This window comes from Oreochromis niloticus, linkage group LG20 (genome assembly GCF_001858045.2).
Source record: "Oreochromis niloticus isolate F11D_XX linkage group LG20, O_niloticus_UMD_NMBU, whole genome shotgun sequence".
NCBI lineage: Eukaryota > Metazoa > Chordata > Actinopteri > Cichliformes > Cichlidae > Oreochromis > Oreochromis niloticus.
Window position 1 is genome coordinate 25970007 of NC_031984.2, and position 10533 is coordinate 25980539.

Here is a 10533-nt window from a genome sequence, read left to right on the forward strand (position 1 = left end):
TCAGTGGTAACTAACTGTCACTACTCTGACCATTTTAGGCTCCACCGCGGAACGAGACAGGGCTGCCCTTTAAGCACTTTGCTTTTTGCCCTTGCAATTGAGCCATTAGCAATTGCAGTCCGTGGTAGTGGGGACATAAAAGGCATATGGATTGAGCATAGAGTTTCACTGTATGCCGATGACCTTCTTCTATTTCTTTCCAACCTGCTTACCTCCTTACCCGCTGTACTGAATGGTTTTAGTCAGCTCTCTGGATACAAAATTAATATGAATAAGAGTGAACTGTTTTTGATTAACGAGAGGGCTCTGTTGCGAAATCAGTTTTACCCCGGTTCTTTTATTCGTCGAGGGATCCAGAGATGGCACCGGAACTCAGTAGTTATTTTCACAAAACCTTTATTCATCTTCATTTAAGCATGCACTTCTAGAAGGGAAGACGAGGCCGGTGTCCCTCTGAAACAATCTTCACCCCTTTGTTAGTTCCAGGCAGCTTTATAGAGGCGACCCCATCATAAATCCCCCATGGTGTGCTGGAAACTCTGTATGTCTGTGTGTGTATGCACGAGCACGTGAGTGCCTGTGTGTGCGCGTACCCGCGTGTCTACGTGAGTGCACGTGAGTGAGTGTGCATGTGGATGTGTGAGTGTAACAGTTAAAACACTGTGGGTGTGTGTCTCTTCCTAGGGGCCATAAAAACCATCTCCCTTCCAGACCACAGTTATCAAGTTACAAATGTTGAGAGCCCCACACAGGTATCCTCTGGGGAATTTCCACTCAGCATTAACTCCTCTTTGTCTTACTTTCACAGTTCAACTGGGGAGATCTACTCCTAAGTTCGTGACACAGTCAGGCCTTTATTTATATTCAGGGCAGTGTCAGTGTCTCTACCATAATTCTACATTCTATCTTAACACATGTCTAAACTCTAAAACAAACTAAACATTCCTACATGTCTAAACTCTAAAATAAGCTAAACATTTCTACAGCTCGAAATCTGGATTTGGTAAATGTTCCCTTTAAAATAGTCACAGATCACTTTGATTACCTTGGGATATGTGTCACAAAGCAATTTAATTGTTTGTTTAAGAAGAATCTCCTCCCCCTGCTGGAACAGTGCAAGCACATGCTGTCCAGATGGTCCCCATTATCCTTATCTTTAATAGGTAGGATTAACTCAGCGAAAATGATGCTACTTCCAAAATTCTTATATGTTTTTCAATGCCTCCCTATCCTGATTCCAAAATCCTTTTTTAAATCTCTAGACTCACTAATCACTTCATTTATTTGGATTGGTAAACCTCCCAAATTGAAGAAATCTATTCTTCAAAGGCCCAAGCCGGTTGGAGGTCTAGGCCTCCCCAATTTCCAGTACTATTATTGGGCCGCCAATATCAGGTGTTTGTTGTATTGGAGACACTACCATCTCGAACCGTCACCACCAGTTTGGGTTGCCATAGAGTCATATTCAAGTGGAAAAATTTCTCTACCTGCGACTTTAGGTTCATCACTCCCTTTGGCATTGCCTCTACCCAGTAACAATAGAGTTGTCCAGCAGTCTCTTAGAATCTGGTCTCAGTTTAGGAAGAGTCTGGGTCTCCGGGCTTTCTCACTTCAAAGCCCAGTTACAGCAAACCACCTATTCGTTCCCTCAATGGCAGATAATGCTTTTCATATCTGGCATAGAAAGGGCCTAAAATTCTTTGCAGACTTATATGAAGATGGACAATTTGCAAGTTTCTCTCGAATATCCACCAAATTTGGCATAGCTGCAGCTCAGTTTTTTCGTTTCTTACAGGCCAGACACTACGTGCAGAGTGTGACAGCAGAATTCCCCCAAATACCTCCATACAATCCAGTAGATGATATTTTAATGGTCAACCCAACCTCAAGGGGCATAATATCAGCCTTGTACAGTTTAATTTACAATTTACAATGCTCTTCAGTAGCTGCTATCAAATCTAAATGGGAAGAGGACCTTACCTTTCATATTACGGATGAACTGTCATCGGGGGCATTGGTCCAGGGATAGGCTGGCACACATATATTCAGGGGTGGACCCAGCCTGTATAAGGTGTGGGGGTGCTCCTGGTACATTAATAATACATTTATTTATTTTATTTATAGGCGCCTTTCAGACCCTCAAGGTCACCTTACAGTAACACGTAAACAATACCATAAAAACATAAGAAAAATGTATATATAGCAAACACGGTAAGATAAAATTTAGACATAAACAGTCATAAAAGTATAAAAGCAAATATAAAAACTGAGCAAGGTAAAAATGGCCTAAGACAGATCAAGTGTATGCAATTCTAAACAGATGAGTTTTGAGTAGTGATTTAAAAGTACATATGAAACATATTGTTTCATAATCGCTCTTGTTCCTCCTCAATATCTGAACCTTAACAATATCGACCTCCTTCTGCCTCCACAGAAGCTCTGCGTTCTTTAAACCTTTTGCTGTCCAGACTAAATTATGATGAGCTTGTTTTAGCTGGTGACTTTAACTGGGATTGGCTCAAACTGTTTCAGATGATTTTAAATCTTTCTGTGATACTATCAGTCTTACCCAGCTGGTCAATTTACCCACTCGGCCGAATCTCAAAAGCCCTGAAAAGTCTACCTTGATTGACTTGATTTTGACAAATGTTCCCCATAAATTTTCATCCTTGGGTGTCTTTTGTAATGACTTAAGTGACCACTGTGTTGTTGCTGTTATTAGAAATACTAAGGTGCCCAAGTCACAACATGGTATTATTTTTAAAAGAACTCTTAAACATTTTAATGAACAAGCATTTTATCATGATTTGTCAAACTATGACTGGAAGAAAATAGGATTGATCCCTGATGTAGAATTAGCATGGGCATTCTTTAGGGATGGGTTTATGCAAATTGTGAATAAACATGCTCCATTAAGAAGATATCGGATAAAAGGTCATGAAAACCCCTGGTTCTCTCCAGAGCTGGCAGATATCATTCATGAGCATAACCTGGCTTGGGCCAAAGCTAGGAAAACAGTCTCCCCCACTGATTGGCTTCTTTTCAGACAACTAAGAAACAAATGTACTTCCTCTATTAAGAAAGCTAAATCAGAATATTATCTGTCTGTCACCACTGAGAACCTAAATAATCCACAGAAGTTCTGGAAAATCAGGCTTTAGGAAAAATCACAGTACTATCACTACTGCAATGAGAGTGGTAAATGATATTACTATTGCACTTGAGAAGAAACAACACTGTGCATCCCTTTTTATTGATTTGTCAAAAGCATTTGACACTTTTGATCATTGTATTTTAAAACTTAGACTCTTCCAGTCCGGACTCTCTGCGAGAGCAGAGGCATGGTACTCAAACTACCCCAGTAATAGGTTTCAATCTGACGGTCTATGTTCTGACTTTGTTACAGTACACAACGGAGTGCCACAGGGTTCTGTATTAGGTCCCCTTCTATTGATCATTTACATAAACAAGCTTGGTCTAAATGTGCCAGATGCAAACTTGCACTTCTATGCTGATGATACAGTTATTTACAGCTGTGGTTCAACTCTTGTCCAAACCACTGACTCCTTGAAGAAAGCCTTTTTTGCTGTCCAGCACTCATTACTTCAGCTTGAACTTGTTCTCAGCGCTGACAAAACAAAGCTCATGTTGTTTTCTAAATAAAGGAAGTGGGCCCAAACAATCTTATCAGTAACCACTCTCGAAGGTAATAAAATAGAGTTGGTTCACACGTATAAATATATGGGAATCTTGATTGATGACTCGCTCACCTTCAAACCACATGTAGAGAATCTTGTGAAAAATCAGAAGTTAAAACTGAGATTTTGTTTTCAAATTAAGTTGTGTTTTTCTTTTAATACAAAGAAGCGGCTTGTCGCTGCAACATTTTTGCCTGTGCTGGATTATGGGGATATGGGGTTGGATATTATATATATGAATGCTTCTGCTCAGTGTCTTTGAATGGTTGATACTGTGTATCATGCTTCTCTGAGGTTCATCACTAACCATAAATCTCAGACTCACCACTGTGAGTTATACTTTCAGGTAGGATGGCCTGCTTTGGCAAGTGGGACGAACTCTCATTTATATAGTTTTATATATAAGGCAATACTTTGGTTGGTGCCTTCTTATATATGTTCCCTGCTTGCAATGAAACATTCTGGTCAGTATTCTCTTCGTCTGCATGCTTACTTGTTGCTTTCTGTTCCATTTGCCCGAACTGAATTTGGTAAAAGAGCTTTTGTCCATTTAGCACCCTTGGCTTGGAACAAACTGCAGACGAATGGAAAATGACTGAATTCATTTCATTAAGTGCTTTTAAATCCAAACTACGAATCCTTGAGGCCAAGTCCATAACATGCAACTGTTTCAATTAGATTGATTGTCATTTTAACTGATTTTTTATTTTTATTTGAATTTTATTGAATTTTATTGAATTTTACTGAATTTCTAGAATTTTCTTTTATTTATTTATTTATTTATTTTAAATTTTTGCATGTGTGTTGTTGCTGCCTGGTTTAATTAAGTAATTTCTCTAACTGTGAGACACTTGCTGCTGCCTATCTTGGCCAGGTCTCCCTTGAAAAGAGGTTTTTAATCTCAATGTGATCTTCCTGGTTAAATAAAGGTATTAAAAAAAATTAATGCAGTCAACAATTCCTTAGGAGGTACCCAACATGAATTTAAACTAGTGTGCAATTTAGTTAAATAACATACCTCTCCCTCTCTGAGCTTCAGTAACACCAATTTGTTTCAAAATCTTGATTAAATCAAAATTCAGGAATCGTCTAAACTGCACTGGTGTCTGAGTTAGGGTCAACCTTCACAGTCACTGGAAGCTCTAATCTTACCAGCGTACAGGTTCCAGACCACATCTGAGGCAACAAATTCAAAACTGTTTTTCTCCACAGAACCAAAATAGGCCAGTCCTGAAAAGAAGTAACTGACAGGTGTTATACTGATTCATAATGTTTTTATTTTATTACATCACGCAGGCTGCACTTCACTTACCTCACTGAGCTATCTATTATTGATGATGATTGTAATATGACAAGATCTGACCTAATAAATAGGCTGATAACTGATACATGCCATTCACTTTTTTATGACCCAGGTCATGATGCTGTGTGTTGTCTGTGCTCCTCACACCTGAGGGTGGTGTTGTTTGTTTTCTCTGCTTGTGTTTATGTAAGTTCCAGATGGAGACGGACCACTGGCTGACGATGGAATGAGGCTGGCTATAAAGTGGCAACTGTCAAGACCGGCGGCCCCGCCTACTTCCTGCTTCCAAACAAGCTGTTCGTTTAGCCTTGTGTCTTGTGTTTAGTGGTGTGCTGCGTTTGACCACATTTCGGTGATGAGAAGAGCTTGTTTGTCTTGTATATATTGTAAAAAGTGTAAATAGACCTTTTCTTCTTGGTGAGTAGCTGTAGGGTTGGGAAGCCTTTTTTAAACAAAAAATAGAGAAAAAAAAAGAAGCTTTTTCTCCTGTTTAGGTTAGAGAGATAGGTAAGAGGCCTGTATTTTCTTTTGGGTTTCTCATTATAGATAAGTCAGTTCTGTTGCATTTCTCGAGTGTTTTGTTTGTTGTTTTGGCCATGCCCACCCCGACGCTCACTACCTTTTGAAATTAATAAAATATCTGGTTGCTCTGAAAGCACAATCCTGTGGCAGTGTTGGTCTTTCCTTGGGAGCAGGGGCGATATCTTTCCTTCGTTTATGTGTTTTTGTGTTGCGCTCCTGTTTCCTCTAGACCGAGGTGTAACAATTTGCTGTAGAAAAGCTTATCTGTGATATAATATACAAATTCAAGTAATTTCTTAGTCAAAAATTGAAGTTCACTTCTGTCAGATATAAGCACAGGATTGCAATCCTTGGCGTCAAAGGAGAAACAAATGAAAACAGGGTTTCTAAATTTGTTACTAATAAAGCATGATATATGTTTAGTGACAGGGATATTACTTGAATCACTGACCTAGGATTTGACCTTCCCACATTTGTATGCTGTTCTAGTGCAATGCAGCAAATGCAGCAAGGCTGCTCTTAAAGCAGGAAGGAAAGCTAAATGCCAATCACCAAAACCCGAGGGTATGACAGTGTTGCTGCGTCAAAATGTTGAAGGTGTCGGTTTTTCTGGAATGTTGCTGGATTTTTCTCATGTCATCCAGTCTTAGAGTGTAGTTCATTAGCAATTCTCTGTTTTTCTCTTTTGTAGAAAAAGGACAGTGTCACGGCCGAGGGGCCAAAGTGAGAAAATGGACTCAATTGCAGACAGCACTCGGAAGCACAGAGACTGCGATTAAAATAAACTTTTATTACAGAGTATGTGTAGATGTACAAAGTGAACAGAAAGATGCACTAAACAAGAGGACCGTAAACTTAAAGTGCATAAGTAAACCATGAACCTTGTACTCAGACAATTCAATGTTTCACTGTGAATGAAAATACTACTGTGGAAATACAAGCTCCTGTTACAAAACTGTAAGTACAACTTAAACACTTCTATGAATCACTACGAATGAGAGTACTACTATGATACATGAGAACACTATGAAAGTCACAAACATTAGCTGTGAAACGAGGTGCAGGTAATCACTACGTGAACCATGAGGGGGTCCATGAGGGAGCCTCGGGGCTGTCGTGGACGAGGGGGGAACTCGACACTGGGTAACATCCAGTGCAGGAACCGTGAGGTGCGGGGCAGAGGGAAGTTACGTGGCAGAATTCTCAGAGTCACTAAAACAAGGAAAACAGGTGTTAGAAAGTATTCCAGCTGCAGATCCAGAGTGTAGGTTGCAATTAGTAAACAGTCTTACTTTGTTGCGTAGAGGGTCAGGTGATCCAGGTGAGGCATAGAAGAAATCCAAGGAGTAAAATCCAAGAATGTCAGAGTGCTGGGCAGGAAAGCGTCAGGTGAACCTAAACAGAGAAGCTGCGGGTGGATCAGCAACTGAACTAAGGCAGGTTATGGCAGTGTAGAGCAACAACCTCCAGAAGTTTACTCTGAGCAGAGAAAGACAAGGTCAGTACAGGAAAATAGAAGAGAATAATCCTTTAATTGTCCCACAAGGGGAAATTTGGTTGTAACAGCAGCAAAAAAAACAAACAACCCAAACACATATACAAACAGAACAGGACACAGGACAGAAACACAGACAATTTTTACTTCCAGTGCCACTCCAAGCTGGCAGCCAGTATCAGCAGTATAAAATACGACTAGATTCATTAACTATGACAGCCTTCACTAATGAGGGTTAGCAGATGATCTGGCGAGGAATGGTTATGAGCACTGGTCTTAAATCCCCGCAGCGTAATTACTCACAAGTGTTGCCAGTCCGTGGAAAAGAGGAGACTCCATCCAGCAGTGAAGACGCCAATGGCATAGAAAGCCTCAGAACTGACCCAGACCATGACAGACAGTGACAACACTACTTTTTTCAGAAACCTCCAACTAAAACAATTCAGCATATTCAGGAGGGGCAAGAGCTGCAACTGGAGCTGGGCCGTGATTTGTGGTTGTGAAGAGCAGTGTTGGTCAAGTTACTCGAAAATAGTAATTAGTTACTAATTTTGATTACTTCTCCAAGAATGTAATCCTGTTACTTTACTAATTACGTATTTTTCAAAAGTAATTAGTTACTTAGTTACTTTCAAAAACATGATACACAACCTGAATATGTTATAAAGCAATAGACCTTTCAGCCCAATATTGAGGTTTGCCCGATGCCACACAGAGTTCATATCTGTGGGAGGATCCGGGGGTTTCTCTATGGATTTCACATTTCTGTGGCAGCGTGCTAGCTGCTTCCGCAGATTTGAAGTTTAATTTTTGGCTGTAGAAAGAAGTAAAAAGAATGTACAATGGACGCGAATGTTTTTATCACTTTTTACAGACTCAAACTCAAAGTAATGTAAGTACAGTCCAGCTTTAAATGCTGCATGGTCATACTCTCTCCCGCACTCCATATTATCCATTGTTGTTCTGCACACGTCTGTTGCCACAGACGTCGTACGCTCGTACATCATTTTCATGAGACACTCTCACAAACAAAATCATGGTTTAGTAACGCAGAAACGCAGTGTGCTTAGGCTAAAGTAACAGTATTATTATTAAGTATTAATAAAAATTATTATTACTTTTGCAATAATAATACCTTACTTTACTCATTACTTGAAAAAACAAATCAGATTACACATTATTGCTACTTGTAACGCATTACTGCCCATCTCTGGTGAAGAGATTTTCCAGCTTTGGTCCTGCTCTGCTTTGTTCCATCCACAGCGATGGGTGCCTCTTTGTCCACATGTTCAGTTCTCCCTCCAATTTTCTTTCTTCACATGCGAGGCAGGCGTCCTTCATCCACTTTTTGAGGCTGGTGGGTCCCTTGATCTCCTTGTGGTTAATATTCCTTGCCACGATATTTGCTATCGATGGATAATGTGCTGGTTTGGAGGTGGTCCCCACATGGCCATTACTGGTTGGCTTAGCTTTTGTTATTGTTGTGTTCTCATTTGTTGAACTACTATAAGCTCCCGGAGTTGCTTCAGTGTTTTTTCTTCATCTTTTCTCTTTGGTTGAGGTGTGTTCATTAATTGGCAGGGATGCAGAAGTGGTGGCCTCTGCCACTGCTGATCTGGCCTCAGTTCCCTGAACACTCTGCTTTTGTGTTGCATGATTCTGCCTCTTCCCCCTTTGACCATCGTTTGACTCGTTGTTATTTTCACCATACGATCTCTCTTTTATTTCATGTCAGCTTTTCCCAGACCACTCGCCTTTCTTCCTCCTCCTTATCATGTTCCTCATTTGCTTTTTGATGTAAGGCTTCTATTAAATGATTACTGTGACCCCCTGCAGACTCAGACTCAACATGAATGTGAATACTCTTTAAAAGTCTAGCATTGCTCCTCTGTCTCATATTTTTGTACAGTAATAAAATGTTAAAAGTGTTAGACAACTGTTATTATCAGAGGTCAAGGTCAAGTTTATTTATATAGCACATTTCAAACAGCCGATGCTGCACAAAGTGCTTAACAATATAAAAATGGCATTAAAAAGCAACAATGTAATACAATAATAACAATATAAAACAATAATAGGATTATAAAAGAATTGAAACAATAACTAAAACTATTTAAAATAAGACCAGAATGCTTGGGTCATAGTGTGTTAAAAGCCAGGACATAGAAATGTGTCTTTAGTAGTGATTTAAATAGCTCAAGTGTTCATGCAGATCTAATGATTAGGGGGAGACTATTCCAAAGTCTGGGACCTGCCACAAGGCTCTATCACCACAAGATTTGAGATAAGTTCGTGGGATGGACAGCATTAATTTTGAGCTAGACCTCATGGTTTTTCCTGGAGCATAAGCAGAGAAAAGCTCAGACAGGTAAGGAGGGGCTCGGGCGTTAAGTGACTTAAAAAGAAAAAGTAAAAGTTTAAACTGGACCCTGTAGGAGACAGGAAGCCAGTGTAAAGAAGCTAAAACTGGGGTTATATGCTCTCTCCGTTTGGTACTAGGAAGAGGAAGGCGACCACAATAAAACAACAGCCTTATCCTAATTGTCCATGATCATTTGTTCCACATAAAACGTTACATTTGTCTGTGCTCTAAATGTCTGTACTATATTTATATTAATATATTTGTATATTGTTATCCATCCATTCGCTTTCGCTTATCCTTTTCAGGGACGCGGGGGGCACTGGAGCCTATCCCAGCTGTCATAGGGCGAGAGGCGGGGTACACCCTGGACAGGTCGCCAGTCTGCCGCAGGGCCAACACACAGGGACAGACAACCATTCGTATGGGCTCAAATTGTGGTCATAAATATTTTGTACTTGTAAATCACTTTTGTACTTGTAAATCAGGATTGTATGTGTAAAAAGAATTTGTGTGTGCGTAAAAAAGACTTTTGTGTGGACTTACGTGTGAAACTCTGCACTGAAGTTTCAAGTTACAAGTACAAATTTGACCCGATTTTTCTGCCTTTCATCTGATTGGTCAATGTCATGTCAATCACAAATTTAACTATCCAATCAGAGAATAGATGGGTTTGGCTGTCGGAGGGGCGCTTTTAAACTGCAGGTTCAAAAAAGGTTTTTGAACTTTTTTACACACACACAAATTCTTTTTACACATACAAAACTGATTTACAAGTACAAAATATTTATGACCACAATTTGAGCCCATACTTCTTCCCTACAGCTGTCAGACTCCTGAACTCTGCCTCCTGACATCTGACCCACATTAAACTCACGGACTGAACATACACACACCCACAAGGATGATCTGATATCGTCGTGTTGGTGTTGTTCCCAGATCATCATGAAAATGTTGTTCCAGGGTCAACATTGCAAGTGACCAATCAGAATGTTGTGACGTTATTCTTTTGTGCGCCAAGCTATTCGTGCATTTATGAAATTCCAATGTTGCAAGGACAATATCAATTCTGCTTACCGTTTATTAAAGGGTTAGGGTTAGGATTAGGGTCAGGGTCCGTTGATCGGCGGAGCGAGGCGGTTTCTCGCAGCTTAAG